This window comes from Nyctereutes procyonoides, unplaced genomic scaffold (genome assembly GCF_905146905.1).
Source record: "Nyctereutes procyonoides isolate TBG_1078 unplaced genomic scaffold, NYPRO_anot_genome, whole genome shotgun sequence".
In the NCBI taxonomy this organism is placed as follows: Eukaryota; Metazoa; Chordata; class Mammalia; order Carnivora; family Canidae; genus Nyctereutes; species Nyctereutes procyonoides.
The window spans coordinates 113,578,620-113,595,280 of record NW_026575125.1 but is presented as its reverse complement, the minus strand read 5'-3'; positions in this window follow the sequence as shown (position 1 = coordinate 113,595,280).

Here is a 16,661-nt window from a genome sequence, read left to right as displayed (position 1 = left end):
AAAATCCTGGCTGAAGAAGGAAAAGTATGCTGGGTAAAGGAAATAGTCAGGAAAGGAGGCATGGTTTATAGATGGAAAATGAGTAGTTTTGACTAAAGCATAAAGTGGGCTAAGGGCAGTAGGAAACAGCCAGATTGTTAGTGGCCTGGAATTCCAGCCTCAAGTGTTTGTATTTTAGTATATAGGCAGAACATTACACATATAAGTGACATGGTCACTTTTGCACTTTAGGACAATCCCATCCGTCGAGCCACACTGTAGTGGATGGATATGGAAGACATGGATGTGGATATGGTAGAAGAAATAGGGAGGGAGAGCCTGGAAGTAGCCAGATCTTAGTTGTTCAGAATTTTCAATGCACCTTGTTTATATTAGCTTTTGGGTCAGGTTTATCCCATTGCCTACAGAGTCCTTTTTTATCACAGCTACCGCTGACATTTTCTCTTTTGATCTCTGTAAGTTCATAGGTATTTACAGAGGTGTGAATGAACTGATTCCCCAGTGTTTGCTAATTATAATCATGTTTCGGCGAGGGTCAGAATGCATTGCATCTATGGGGATCTGCTGCAGCATCAGCAAGCTATTGGTATTCAGAATACTCAGTTTGTGAGAACATTTAAAATTAAGTTTAAAATTATTTGTCTGTTGCTGCATTTACATATTTTAATTGTCTTAAAATGCTTAAGAGTCTGAATACAAAAGTGCCTGGAGAACGTTGGCAAGGAATGGTAAATAAAACATATGCCCCTCTTGTGATTTATGGGAGCCAGGTCAAGTTGTTTTGTTTGTTTATGTACTACCAGGAAAATTGGATGTGATCCAACAATGGTGCTACCAAGTAGTGTCTGAAGACTAACATTTTGGTAAATCTAGCATGGGAAGGCAGTTATCAATTTTTTCAGTAATTAAAAATTATTCTGTGAAATAGAAGCCACTGTTTTCAATTCAACAATCAGCACCTGCAATTGTACGGATTTGTGCAAAGGGAAATGAGGTATAGAGCAGGGTTCTCAGTCTCCATACTACTGATATTTTTGGCTGAGTTTTTTTTTTTTTTTCTTACTGAGAGACGATCCTGTGTACTATAGGATACTAGGCAGCATACATGGCCTTCCCAGTGGATACCAGTAATGGCCCTCCCACACCCAGTTGTTGACAACCAAAAATGTCTCCCCTGAAGCACATGATTATCCCGTTTGAGGACCAGTGGCATAGAGTATGGAATAAAAGACTTCCCTTGTCCTCAAGAAGCTTACTATTGAATGATTTCATGACCCAGACTTTAGAATTAAGATTTCTCAAGTTTGAATCTTAACTGTGCCATTTACTAGTCATACCACTTTAGGTAAGTTACTTAACCTTTCTGAGACATGCCATCCTTAACTTTAAGGACATTTAAGAGGATACTACTGAATTTGCAGAGTTATTGTGAAGATTATAGATGAGTAGAGAATGTTATGAATAATATAAGCTAATATGATTGCTAATCTAAAGTTTTCAACATCAACTATACTTATTGCTGGGTTTGACTGCTTTCTTCCTGGTCTCCATGGGGTTCCTTCTCCAATTCAAGGCTGATGCCTCCGCCTATGCTGTGGTTGCTACTCCTTCCTGCTTTCTTAATAATCTGATTTCATTTATCTCTTCGACATTCCCTTCCTTACACATTGGTTCTGTGGTCAGACAGACTTGACTACCTACCCATAAAGTTATAAATATTAAATGATATTATACGTGTCATTCACGTAGTCAAAAAGGAATCTGACAATAAAATGGAAAAACTGGGTCTGGCCAAAATACTAATGAATCGCATCCCTTTACAGGACAGGTAAACATTTAATGTTGGATGTAGGCAACTTAAGAAGCTTGCATATTTCTCTTACTTTTAGATATTCCATTATTTATTGTTTTCTCTTTATTACTGAGAGAATATAACTCAACTAAATTAAATAAGGAATAAACATGGATTAGTCAAGATGGGCTAGGTCATGCTGTGGTCACAAACAACGTAAAGATCTCAGTGACTTCAACAAAAGTTTATTTCTTGGTCCTACTACACATCTGTCTCGTTTTTAGTGGGTTTTAAGCTCCACGTCATCCTCACTGAGGAATCCAGGCTGCTGGACTCTTTGGAACATCACTTCTGATTTTGGACAGCAGGAAGGGAACATGTGATTTATTCATGATCTCTTTAAGCAGGGGTTGGCCCCTTTGGCCTGTGGGAAAAATCCAGCCCAGTGTCTGCTTTCTTAGAATGCAGCTATACTCATTTGTCTGTGTGTTGTCTATGGCTGTTTTCATACGACAAGGGCAGAATTGAATAGCTGTGACAGCTTATGTGGCCTGGAAAACCCAAAATGCTGTCTGGCCCTATACAGGAAAAGTTTGCCAACACTGTCTTAAAGGATTCTGTTCAGAGGTAAACACACTATATCTAATCACGTTCCACCTGCGACAAGAAGCCATGTGGCCATGTCCACTGACATTTTATGCAAAAGAAAAGCCTGATCCTGATCACTTACTGAAAACACGAGAACTTTCCAATTCAGCCCAAGGGCATCTATTTTGCTCTCGGCAGACTGGCAGGGATAAACCTAAGAGATTTACTTACAAGCTGAGGTATGTTGATAATAAAATCTGTTTTATCTATTCATTGAGTGATAGAAGAAACCAGATTTTCCTCTTGCAAATAAGCATGTAGGAAGCAAGTGTTATATTTGGCAGTGGTAGACTTAAATTGCAAAAATATTAGTTCCTCCTCTAGTTTTATTCCAGTATAATTAGTTGTGTGTGGCAGACATTGCTCCTTCATTGCTAACCCGCTGACCATTTCCCCCTTCCTTGCTAGTAGAGTCTGACTTCGTTTGGGCAGCACCTTCCCTCCTTCTGCTTTGATCACTATCCTGTGGTGATATGATATTTGGAGCTACAGCCATCTTCTAACTATGAAGTAACGAGCCTAAGGACAAAAAGCTCACACAGTAAAGGGGACAGAATAGCATTAAGGTTAGAATATGGGTTCCTAATGACATTAATGAAGCTTCCAGACTGACTCTGGAATCACCAAGTCTCAGAAGTTAAATGGTTCCAGTGTTCAGGCCTCCCTAAATTGGGTATTCTTTTACGTATAGCTCCCCAAATCCAAAGTCATAAACTGTGCCCTTGGACATATAAGTATTTAACCATTTTAGGTCTTGGAGCCTTTATTGGTAAAAGAGAGATAATTATATTATCTTTTTCTGAGGATTAAATTAGGTAATGCATGTATAGAAGAATGGCTCAACCCTAGCATCCTGGCGACCTTGCATGTCTCCACGTAGGCCATATGGGCAAGGCTTGACTACAGTTTGCCCTGAACCTTGGCAGAACATTCTGTAACTCTCCCAGGAATATGGTGAGATGGGATCCTTGAGAACACTGTCACAAGTTCGTTTCTCATCCGCCTCCCTTACTTGTGGGAGACTCCCTATCTTGTGGGAGGTCCCCTATCTCGTGGGAGGCTCCGTATCTGTGGAAGGCTCCCCATCTTGGGGAAGGCTTCTATAAGGCAGTTCATCATCTTTCTCTCTAGTTCTAAGGAGGCACAGGACTTTCCGGCTTTGCTCCACTCCAAGCTTCGGTGTAAGTCTAAAAAACTATTTGGCTCTTCCATGAAAGAGCGAACCATCACCCCAGTCGTTTGTCATCTGGCTCCTCTGATTCAGTATCATCTTGAGAATCCAGGGACATGTGAAGGTGACACCATGCTGATTTCGTTTTTGCTCTTTGTGTAAGTAATAAAGTAGATCTATTTCTACTTGATCTTTCCTTATTGGTCAAATCTATGGAACCGTGACAAACCAAACTAGCACCTGCTATGTGCAGGTGTTTATGGATACTTACCAGGCACGGAGTAAGGACTCACTTAATAAATGTTAGGGGCACCTGGGTGGTTCAGTCAGTTAGGTGTCTGACTTTGGCTCAGGTCATGATCCCGGGCTCCTAGGATCGAGCCCTGCATGGGGCTTTCTGCTCAGCGGGGAGTCTGCTTCTCCCTCTCCCTTCATCCCTTCCCCTGCTCACGCTCTCTTTCTCGCTCTCTCTCTCTCTCTCTCAAATAAATGAATAAAAATTTTTAAAAAATAGATTTTAGTCATTATAGCAATACTAGTATTATGTTAATTATGTTACTGAACATCCATTTTCTCATATGTGAAATGGGGATTACTTGGGAAGGAAATATTTTTCAACTTTTAAGTGCCATTTATATAAAAGATTGTAATATTTACTGACCTCTTTTCTCAGGTCATCAGAAGCGTTGTTTTTATTCATGGTTTAGATTTGCGGCACAAGGAAATTATAATTTAAATATTAAACTCTATTGTAGTTTATTGTGGAAGAGAATTCCGTTTCCCAGACAGCCCGAAATCATGTGCCCTTTACTATAGTCACATTGAAAGCTTTTATCACAACTATTGGCCTTGTCTTCTGATATCAGCAATACACACATGTTCTGGTTTGTTGAGTTTGGTTCAAGTTAAAGAAAATCAAATCCTGTATAAGAAAGTAATTGATCCTCCTAATGTGCTTCTTTAATTCTAATACTCATTACCAATCTCAGAAAAGGTATTACAATCTGCCCGTTCCCAGGCTGTGTACAGAGCTGAAATCTAAAAATTGCTTCAAGGTAAATGACCATTATGACAAAACCAGCATGGAGCATCTTTTAGATAAAACTTCAACACCAGAGTGGAGCAGAGTGTTGGTTATAAAGATGATATTATCTACTATAGAAGATTGGTTTAAAAATACATTTTTTCTTATTTGAGCAAAGAATCTGTAATTCCAGTTCAAAGGACAAAATCCATTTTTTTTCTAAAATTCACAGATACCAAACAATTATGTTATTTGCATAACACTATGTAGTTAAATGTGATTTTATATAAAGTAGATACTCAGACTTTTGAGGAGGAAGAGAGTGAACAGTTGATGAAAATAGAGTAACAGGTGGATGGTTTTTGTAAACTGCTCTGTGTTTTCTGGGAAATAAGTGTTATCTTTAGCAAGTGTATTTTACTTGGGGACATAGGTTTATATTATATTTTTAAGGATGTTTCTTTTTTCTTTCTATTAAGTCCCTTTCAACCTAAGAATGAAAAGAAATATTACTAAGAATTTGATGTTCTGCAAAGAATATTGTTTTATCAACAAGAAAATGAAGGATTTTATATTAATATATGCTTTTGTGGCTCACAAGGCAAACATTGGTTTTTATCAGTGAGATCAAGGTATTCATAAAATTTCAATCCACCAATTTGTGAACTATTAATTTTATACTACTAATTGACAGTAATAACTAAATAATGACAATAATGTTAAGTAACATCAGTAATTAGGACAGATTTAATATTAATGATGGAGCCAGATTATGGATTCAGATGGTAAAGCGCCTGGTATGATGTAAGAATCTTAGCTTTTTTAAGTCTGTGCAATCATTTGGCTTTTCTCCATTTATCTTTCAACTGATATTCCAATGTTAAAACTATTCTTGCACTCCTAGGATCTCTTAGGGTACAAACTAATTTCATCTTATTTTTAGTTAAGAATTTTGTTTCTTTGTTTAAGAGATTGACCTGCGATTTTTCTTTCTGTGGATGTCCTTGTCAGGTTTTGGTTTTAAGTTTATGCTACCTGGAATAAATTGTTCCCTCTTTTTTGATTCTCATACATAACATACATGTTACATATATTCTTTGAATAGCTGTAGATTACACAGGTATAACTACTTGAGTCTGTATGTGTGTGTATATAAGTGTGTTAATAAGATATTTTTCAAAGAACTTGCTCATTTGTTTAAGCTTTGACTATTATAGGCCTAGAGTTAAAAATAAAATCTGATCATCATTTTATCAATAACTGCTATATTTTGGTTATGCATATTTTAAATTTTATTTTATTTTCTTTTCATATTTTAAATTTTAAATATTGTTTTGTTCTCTCAGAGGTTTATCTATTTCACTATTCCTGCTAAATAAGTAGCTGGTGAACTAGCTGATCCTATTTTATCATTGGATAAAACCTATGTTATCCGATTTTATCATTATTTTTATCATTATTTAAGATTTAAAGATTTTTCCATTTCCATTATGATTTCTTCTTTCACCCATGAGGTATTTGAAAGTGCCCAAATTTTTAGTCTCTTTTATTAATCCTTTTATCCCTTTCCCTTTATCTCAATTTCATTATGATAAAAGAACCTGGTCTACGTAATGATCCTCTGAAATTTATTGGGACTTACTTTATGGCCTTTTGCCTCATCAATTATTGTATAAGCTCTGTATATTTTCTCTAATATATTTGAGGCACAGTTTTATATATGTTTTTTAGATTAACCTTCTTAACTCTTGCTTCAAAACTTCATTCTTAATAAAGACCAGACGTTATCTAGGATTAGTAAAAATATATAATGATATATAATGATAGGGATTCTCATACATGGCATATGGGAGTATATAAACTGGTATACCACCTTGAAAAACAGTCTGTATTATCCAGTAAAATTGAAAATATGTGTTTTAAAAGCCTGGAAATTTCACACCTAGGTAAATGCCCTAGAGAAATGTGGACATATATGCATCAAATACATGCATAAGAGTGTACATAGGTGCATAATTTATTATAGCTACAGCCTGTACATAACATATATGCTCATAAAGTATAGATGAATCAATAAACTTTACTATATTTATATAATGAAATCATATACAGCAATGCCAATAAATGACTTAGAGCTACATTAAACAACTTGAGTAAGTCTTTAGAATAATGTTGAAAGAGTAAAAGCCAGATACAAATGAATACATAGAGCATAGATAGATTTATAAAAGATCAAACAAAGTTAAACTATTATTTATAGATACATATTCATCTGGAAAAGCTAAATAAAAGCCAAACATAGGTTTTTATAAAACATCAATGTACTTTATACCTTAGGGAAGATGAATGGGCTTATGATTTCTAAGAGATAGTTGGAGTCTTCTGGGATATTGGCAAAGTTCTATTTCTTGATTTGGATGGTGATTACATTAAATATCATACCACTTGCTTATAATTACCTTATATGAATTTTTAGTATTTTATTATATTTACATGGAAAGGTAAAATTAAAAATATAATATGACAGAGGGTGAAAATCTTTATGAAAAACTTAAAGCAGTATGTAAGTAACATGAGGGACCATGATGTATATGTACTATGTTACATAGAGTAGTCAGAGAATGCCTCCCCCCCCTTTAAAAAGTAACTGCCAGAAGGGCACCTGGGTAGCTCAGTTGTTGAGCATCTGCCTTTGGCTCAGGTCATGATCCCCGGGTCCTGGGATTGAGTCCCACATTAAACTTTCCACAGGGAGCCTGCTTATCCCTCTGCCTATGTCTCTGCCTCTCTCTGTGTGTCTCTCATGAATAAATAAAATCATTTTTAAAAAGGAACTACCAGAGACCTGTAGAAAGTGAAGGGTGGAACCAAGTGGATAGCCATGGGAAGAACATTTCAGACAGAGGGAACAGTATGTAAAAATAGGGCAGTGAGATGAGTGTGTTTGACATTATCCAAGAATAGATGGCAAAGAGATCAGTGGAGCTGGAGAAGAGCAAACCAGAGGAAAATGGTATGAGATGAGGTGAGAGGAGTAGCAAAGAGCCAGGGCCCTGGTACAGGATGTCCTCCCTTCGAATAAAATGAGAAGGCATTGGAGGGTATTAAGTAGTGGGTTGATATGACTGCACTTACTTTTTAGAAGGATTACCCTTGATGCCTTAGGGAAGAAACACTGTAGGCGAGCAAGGGCAAAAACAGTAAGACCAGTGGGAAATTGTTGTTATTTGTGTTTATTTTGTTTTTTCTTTTAATACAGAAGCTATTATAGCATGTTTTTATGGTGATAAGAATGAATGGACATTCTTTGTGATTTCTAATCTCTCTTCGTCCATCTTTAATTTGTTTCTTTAAGAAACCAGTCCATGAGGACTGGAGTTTTTATTTTCAAAGATATACATCTTTCCTTTCTGTGTTTTATTTCTTTTAAATTTTTTTCAAGCAATTTTATCATTCAAATTTGGCTGTTTATTTTCTGATTCCTGCTCATGGTAGCTTGATTTTACATGTATTTTCTAAGTATGAGTTGTGAGCTTATGTTTAGCAGGGAGTTATAGAAATCCCAACAGTGTTGGCTTGAGGAGGTTTCCATTTGTGCAGAATTTGCATTTGTTTCTACTAATTACTCTAGGGTCAAAACAAAAACTAATCTTCACTCCTTTAAGTTAATTGTTAGCTTCGAGTTTCCCAAGCCTTGGAAGAATTTCCTACTCAAAGGCCATAAAGAGACAGAAAGATTTCTTTTTTGTTATTTTTGCTGCAGGGGGGCATCTATGACTTAGAGAGTGTGGGCTTTATAAGCATGGATCTCAGCTTTTATTTCTCACCTGTGTATGTAAAAGGTGTACATGTAGTCTGTTCTTATTTGGCTATTAATATTCACATTTCTTAGAACTCTAGAGCAGTTACAGAATCAGTTTCAGCTTGGCACGTTGTGTTTTCAGACCCCTATGCATGTTTGCCATATTTAAATTAATAATAACATTTTATTGTACTGTGAAATGAAATGCAAGCATTTCACTGAAATGGGATTTTTAGGCAAATACTTATTTGCCATTTATATGTCTTCTTTGGTGAAGCATTTTTTTAGAGGTTTTGTTTATTTATTCGTGATAGACACAGATGAGAAAGAGAGGCAGGCAGAGGGAGAAGCAGGCTCCATGCAGGGAGTCCGATGTGGGACTCGATCCCAGGACTCCAGGATCAGACCCTGGGCCGAAGGCTGTGCTAAACTGCTGAGCCACCCGGGCTGCCCAGCATTTTTATTTTTACCTCTTTTGTCCATACTTTATCAAGTTCTTTGTTTCATTATTAGTTAATTTTAATACCTCTTTATAGATTCTAAATGCAAACTGTTGGATATCCGTTTTGCAAGTATTTTCTCTCACTATATGGCTTGCGTTTACTATTTCAGTGTACTATGTAACTGACATACGGATCAGCTTTTTACATGCTTTAGATCATTTTTACACCTAACAATATCATGGAGATTCACTGTTATTTTCCCCATTTTAAAGGTCGGAAAAATGAAGTTCGGAAAAGATGACATGCCTGAAGTTAGTGGCCTGTAAGTATAATTTTGTTAATTTTCTCTCTTTTATTAGACTGTGTGTAATCAAGTCTATTGTTGATTACTTTTTACAATTTTATAAAATATAGCTGGCCTATAATAAACTGTTCATATATAGGGTATATAATATGATACATTTTCACACATACACACATACATATACTCATACACATGCAACAATTGCCACAATCCAGTTAATGAGTATATACTTCACCACTAAAAGTTTTTTTCATGCCAATTTATAATCCTTCCCTACTGTTCACTCCCATTCCTCTCCTCTCTCAGGTAACTCCTCATCTGCTATTCGACAATATAGATTAGTTTTTATTTCTTTTCTAGGAATTTATATAAATGTAATCAAGTATGTACTCCTTTTTGTCTGGATCTTTTTACTTAGCATGAAGATTTTGAGATTCATCCATATTTGCATTCATCTTTTTTCTACTGAGTAGTTTTCTATTGTATGGATATACCATAAGGTATTTATCTTTTCACCTATTGATAGACACTTGGGATATTTCCAATTTTTGGCTACTATGAATAAAGCAGATAATCAAAATTTTTGAACATACCTTTTTATAGACCCATGATTTCATTTTTTTGGGTAAATACCTAAGGGTGGAATGAATAGATCACCAAGTAGATATATATTGAACTTTTTAGAGAAAAAAAAAATTGTTTTCAAGGTGATTTGCCATTTTACATCCTCATAAGTAGTATACAGCAGGTTCAGTTGCTACTCATCCTTGTAAGTTTCTCCATCTAATTTTAGGGATTTTTAGGCAAATACTTATTTGCCATTTATATGTCTTTTTTGGTGAAGTGTTTTTATTTTTACCTCTTTTGTCCATACTTTATCAAGTTCTTTGTTTCATTATTAGTTAATTTTAATAGCTCTTTATAGATACTAAATGCAAACTGTTGGATATCCGTTTTGCAGGTATTTTCTCTCACTATATAGCTTGCATTTTCATTTTTTAATGGTGTTTTTTGAAGAGCCAAACTATTTAATTTTGATGAAATCCAATTACTTCAAAAAAATCTTTTTAGAATATTGTGTCATATTGTAGAAATCTTTGCCAAACTCACGTGTCTTAAGGTTTTTTTTCCCCAATGTTTCTTATAGAAGTTGTAGTTTTAGCTCTTACATTTAAATCAATGATCCATTTTGATATTTTTTTTGTATGCAATATGAAGTAAGTGTAGAAGTTAATTTCTTTCAGTATATGGCTATGCATTTATTTCAGTATCATTTGTTGAAAAGATGATCTTTTCTCCATAGCATTGCCTAACTATCTTTATCAAAAGTCAACTGATAATTTATGTATGAGTCTATTTCTGGGCTTTTTTTGTTTATTCCAACAGTATACCTAACTTTATTCCAACGTCACAGAGTCTTGACTGTAATAGATGTATAAGACTTTAGATCAAATAGTGTAAGTCCTCCAACTTTGTTCCTCGTTTCCAAAGTTTTGCTCCGCTAGACTTTTTGTATGTACATTTTAGATTTACCTTGTTAATTTCTATAGAAACTGTTCTAGGATTTTGACTGCTAGGATTTTTACAATGAATTCTTAGATCACTTTGGGGAATAATTGGCACTTAGCAATTTTGAGTATTCCAATCCATGATTATGTTGTATTGCTTAATTTATTGAGGTCTTTTTAAATTTCTCAATGTGTTATAGTTTTTAATGTGCAAATCTTCTATATCTTTAGTGATATTCATCTCCGTGTATTTCATATTTTTGATGGTGCATAGTAATTATAAAAATTCAACCTCTGAGATAAAATTGATTTTTGCATATTGATTTTATACAGATCAATATTGATTATATAATGATCAATTGTGGTTATATAAGGTTATATAAAATGTGGTATAGTGATCATATATTAATGTGTTTTATATTTTGATTATCTTGAAAAGTTGTTAAATTCACTAACTGGTTCTAATAGCCCTTTTGAAGCATCTATAGGATTGTCTACATAGATATCATTATGTCATCTATAATTAAAGATAGTTTTGCTTCTTTTCCAAGCTAGATGTCCTTAATCTTGTATTTTCTTACTAAGCTGTATAGAACTACCAGAAAAATCTTGAGCAGAAGTGAAAGGAGTAGACATCCTTATTAGTGAATGGCCTTTGGGAGAAAGCATTCAGTCTTTTACATAAAATTAAATATGTTAGTGGTAGATTTATTATAGATTTTCTGCACCAAGTTGAGTAAGTGCTTCCATTCGTGGTGTGCTCACTTTTGCTCTCAGGTGATGTTGAATTCTGTCAAATGCTTGTTATACATCTATTGATATGGTGTTATGGTTTTGTCTTTTTTTTTGTCTGTTAATATGGTGAATTACATACTAGATATTTTAGTGTTAATTAAATTTGCACTCCTGGGATGAAGCCTATTAGTCATAATGTTACATACTTTTTATATATTGCTGAATTTATTTATTCAAAATTCATTAGGAATTTTTTCATCTATATTTATGAGGGATATTGGTATACAGATCATCCTCTATTTGCAATAGGAGTTACATCCTGATAAACCCATTGTAAGTTGAAAATATAAGTCAAAAATGCACTTAATATACCGAACCTATTGAACATCATAGCTTAGCTTAGCCTACCTTAAATGTGCTCAGAACACTTATATTAACTTACTGTTGGAGAAAATCATCTAATACAAAGCCTATTTTTTTATTTTAATTTTTATTTATTTTTCTTGAGTAAGCTCTATATGGGCAACGTGGGGCTCGAACTCACAATCCTGAGATCAAGAGTCCCACGCTCTACTGAATGAGCCAGGCAGACACACCTAACACAAAGCCTATTTGGTAATAAAGTATTAACTATGTCATGTAATTTGTTGAATACTGTCCTGAAAGTAAAAAACAGAATGGTTGTGTAGGGACAAATGGTTTTAAGTGTATCAGTTGTTCATCCTTGTGATTGCATAGCTGACTGGGAGCTGTGGCTCACTGCCCAGCATCACAAGAGTATCATACTGCATATCACTAGCTCAGGAAAAGATCCAAATTAAAATTTCAAGTATAGTGTTTATTGAACAGATAATGCTTTCACACCATTGTACAAATCATTATAAATCAAACCCTTGTAAGTTGAGGAAAATCTATAAAGTCGTAAAAAAATTTTGGTATCATAGTATCACTAGTTTCATAGAATGACTTGGGAAGTATACTTTTTTTTTCAATTTTCTGGAAGAATTTATATCAAATTGGTATTATTTCTTAAATGTTTGGTAGAATTCACCAATGAATCCATCTGGACTTGGAGAATTTTTCAGATTTAAAAAAAATCTACAAATAAAATTTTAAAAATATATATTTGACTAGCATGTGATTATAGTTGGTGTTCCATTTTAAGTTCAACAATGTTTCATTTCATTCATATTTCCAGGATCCCAGGCTTGTATTTACATTGGAATTGTGACTAAATGATGCACATTGATTTTATATTACTTCATGGTTTAATAATAATATACAGGTTTAAAGATATGTACCTACTTTCAGACCACTTTTTTTCTCTTTAGCTAAGAGATTTTGTTGAGTGGGATTTCAACATTCATCATTTTTCAGTGTACCCTTTGAGGAAGTACCCTCATGTGATGTAGTGTGATGTAATTCTGGAATCACCTAATTTAATGCTCAAGCATCTAATGTGAATTATGGAAGTTTGCTTTATGTTAATATAAGTAATTTTCTAATTTTGATATATTACTTGGGTTGGAAAAGGAGATGAGGTAAGGAGTGGGAATATTCTTGCTATATTTCTAAAGGAGCTGTGGTGAATTAGTGATTATGCACATTGAGTGGTACCTCAGTTTTAAAAATATAGTGTTAATAATAACCACAGTCGTAATAATCATTTCAATGTTTTCCCATAGGTTAAGAAATAACTCTTCTTCATCCTATAGGTCAATATAAAAAGGGCATCCCCTTGCCCTACTCCTCTAAGAATCAATTTTAATGTCAGGGATAAAAGTTTACACCTTTGATAGAATCAACAATTGCAGAAATTACCTAAAATGAGCTTTCATCTAATGGTACCATGACAGATGGATTTCTTGTGTTGCTGAACAAGATATGTTGGTATTAAATAATATCCAAATGAAGCAAGTTCAGTCATGTAGGTATGTACATTCCTCTTTCCTTTCCCAAAAGCATCTGAATATCAACTTTCTACAGTGTTAAAAATTCAATGGAGTAAATTTGAAAATCAAATAGGCTTTATTCAATAATTAATGAATTGGGCAGCATCCCATCTACCAATAGAAAGGAGCGCCAACAAGCTGTACAAAAGTTTTTAAAGGCATAAAGGGGGTAGAACAAGGAAAATATTAGCAAAGAATGCATTGTTTGGGGCAAGGTCACCTTCCCAAGGGGAACAGAAAGGCCTGTTGGATGGATTACCTCATTCATGCTAACCAGGTAAATCCAGGGCGACTGGTTAAAGATTACATTCCTGAGGGATTGAAACTATAATTTGATTAGGTATCAAGTCTGGGTTTGCTGGCGTGGGGTTCAGTATAAGTGACTCCATTTGGGGTTTGCTGTCTCCTTTTTAACAATAATAAAATGCTCCATGGAAATTGAGAGTTAATAAAAAGGAGTTCATTTTTTCTAATCTAACAAATGCATATTGATCTAGTTAATTAAAATAAACAAAACTATATATTATATATCAAGCACTAAGTGCAAGGATTTGTGCCTAATATACTCAACAGTCTAAGAAAGGTTACTGGTTTGCTCTTCTGAAACTTCAAATGTTTTTAGTCAGCATGATAAAGGATATAAACAGTCCATAATATATAGAGGCAAATTTCTATCCAAGACTAGGCAATTTTCTCTAAATTTTTACCTTAAAATGATGTTCTGGAGGTTTTTTATCATTCCCAAGAATTATGTAGCTATCAACGTGCTGAGTTTGTTAAAGTCTGTGACTACCCAACAGCAAAAAGAGTGGAAGATCAGATAAATGAATTGTGTGGAAATGTGTTGTCAAAATAAGCTACCTAATTTAACACTGTATTTCTCAACTTAAACAAATTAAAAGTAGGCTTTGTGAGATTTCATTTAGAAGATATTTCTACTAGTTATTATATTTTGAAGATAACTTGTGTAGGAAATGTCAATATAGAAAATCAGTAAACTATAATCTCTTCAGTATAGGGACCATGACTATTTCTTTATTTCTCTAACCTAGCATGGTACCCAGTATTCATTGTCTTCATTTATTCTTTTATTAATTTATTCATTTACCATCCATTCCTTTCTTAGGGAGATCCACCCCTGCTTAGATTAATTATGTCTCTTGTAAGCTACCATAGCATCTTATTCTGTACTTCCCCTCTGACTCTCTCATACTTGCAATAGCTTGTTTACTTCCTGCCTTACCTATTCAGCTGTGAACTTCACAAGTGAAGAGGTTGATGAGTGCTGCCATTTATTTAACATATGCTACACACGGTGCTCTGCTATGTTTTCACATTTATTAGAGCCAGATCAATCATAAGAAAACCTTTATGAGGTGGGTATCACTATTTCTACTTTACTGGCAGGGAAACTGAATTCCACAGAGATTAATATCTATTTTGTTCATTCATGTGTTCATTCATTTATCGAATATTTGTCATATGTCTACCAACTCTATGACATACTTGTGTCAGTCTCTGGGGATACAACAGTTCAGCTAAATCAGGCAGGGTTCCTACCTTCATAGAACTTACTACTTGTGTTGGAAACAGACTTTAAACAAATGATAAAATAAATTTCTATGACATTGCAATGAGTTTTATGAGACCGAAGAATACATGATGAAGAATTGTTATTTACAGGGAGATCATAGACATCTTTCCTAAGAGAGGGACATGTCACTTGAGATTTGAAGGACATGTAATAAATAGCCAGATTAAGACATGAGTAAAAAAATTTCTGAGCAGAGAGAACAATATGTGCAAATAGCAATGTGGCCACAGTAAACATTATTGAAATTAAATGGACAGTAGGATAATCAAAGAATTGAACATTTGGAGAATGTGTTTTACAAATACATTGTGAGGATAAATGTACTACCCATACCATAAGTGAAATTTATAGGCATTTTGAAGTTAATTAGCATGACATGTTTCTGTGGCTTTGTTGCAAAAAATGAGAATATACTATAAATTGAGTACAACATGCCTAGACTGCATGCAGTCTGAGTGCAGTTGTCAAAAATCTGGACTAAGCTACTATGAACCAAAATAAGTAAATTCTAATGAAGTGTTAAATAATTGGAATTTTTAAATCAAAATTGAGTGTGAGTTGACATATCTTGACTTAAACAGTATTTTGTTTTAGAAGTTTTCCACTTAGTGGAGAAAAAAATCCTTTATTTTCACTTTTCGATAGAACCTCAGTTGTTGCTTGCCACTCTAATTTTCCCTTCCCCCCATTTGGAAGACTATGTGGCAATAGTAAGTCATATTACATTAGAAATTCCAAGGAGTAGATGTCTAGGCAACAGAATGGAAAATAAATGAAGGACTATATCTAACTGTCTTTTTGCTGCTCTCAATCTATAATTTACTTTAACATGGCTATTCATCATGAAGATATCTAGGCAATGGATGTAACAGGCAAGGATAACTGATAATGGCTCAGTGAATGCATTTCAGTTGTCTTTCTTACGTTCAGTTGCATATTCAGAGCTGTTTATTCAGCTAGAAACTATGCTGTTCCATACAGGGTGATTTTTGTGCATGCCTTTCTAAATGTGGATGTGTGTACGTATGTGTGCTTTTCTATGGCAATGATATTAAACTATATTAGCATTTTTAAAGCTATTATAAAGACTGTTATTTATCCTTCCAGTGTGACTAATTACCGATTAGGAAACTGAGACCATTAGTAGTACATATCTACTATGTTCCAGGAATAGTACCAGTCCCTTAGGCTAACAATTATTATCTCTATTTTACTGATGAGGAAAATGTGACTCTTGGAGGTTAAGGAACTTTCCTGGTATCTCCTATGTTGTTAGTTGATAAGGTTGAAATAGAATATAGGTGTTCATGCCTTCACAGTTTATGTATATCATGCTATCTTCTCAGAAAACTCACATGACTCTCCATACATCAGAGAATAGTAAGTAGTGATACTGGGACTCTAACCACAAGTATGGATCACTCAGTTCTATTTGGTAAATATCGTACCTATGATAAGGTGCAATATTAGATCTCTTATTCAACTGCAATACCATTTTGAGAAGAAAATGATACATTTTAAATTGTCAGGTTTAAATTATTTGGAACATAACCATTAAAATGTTACAATTGGATTTCAAAGGAAATCTGTAGTTAACAATTATCACATGCACTCCTGAGTTTCCATTAATTTATTAGGTAGCAAACAGATGTTGACTTTGGGTTTGGGATTATTTCATTGAAAATTAG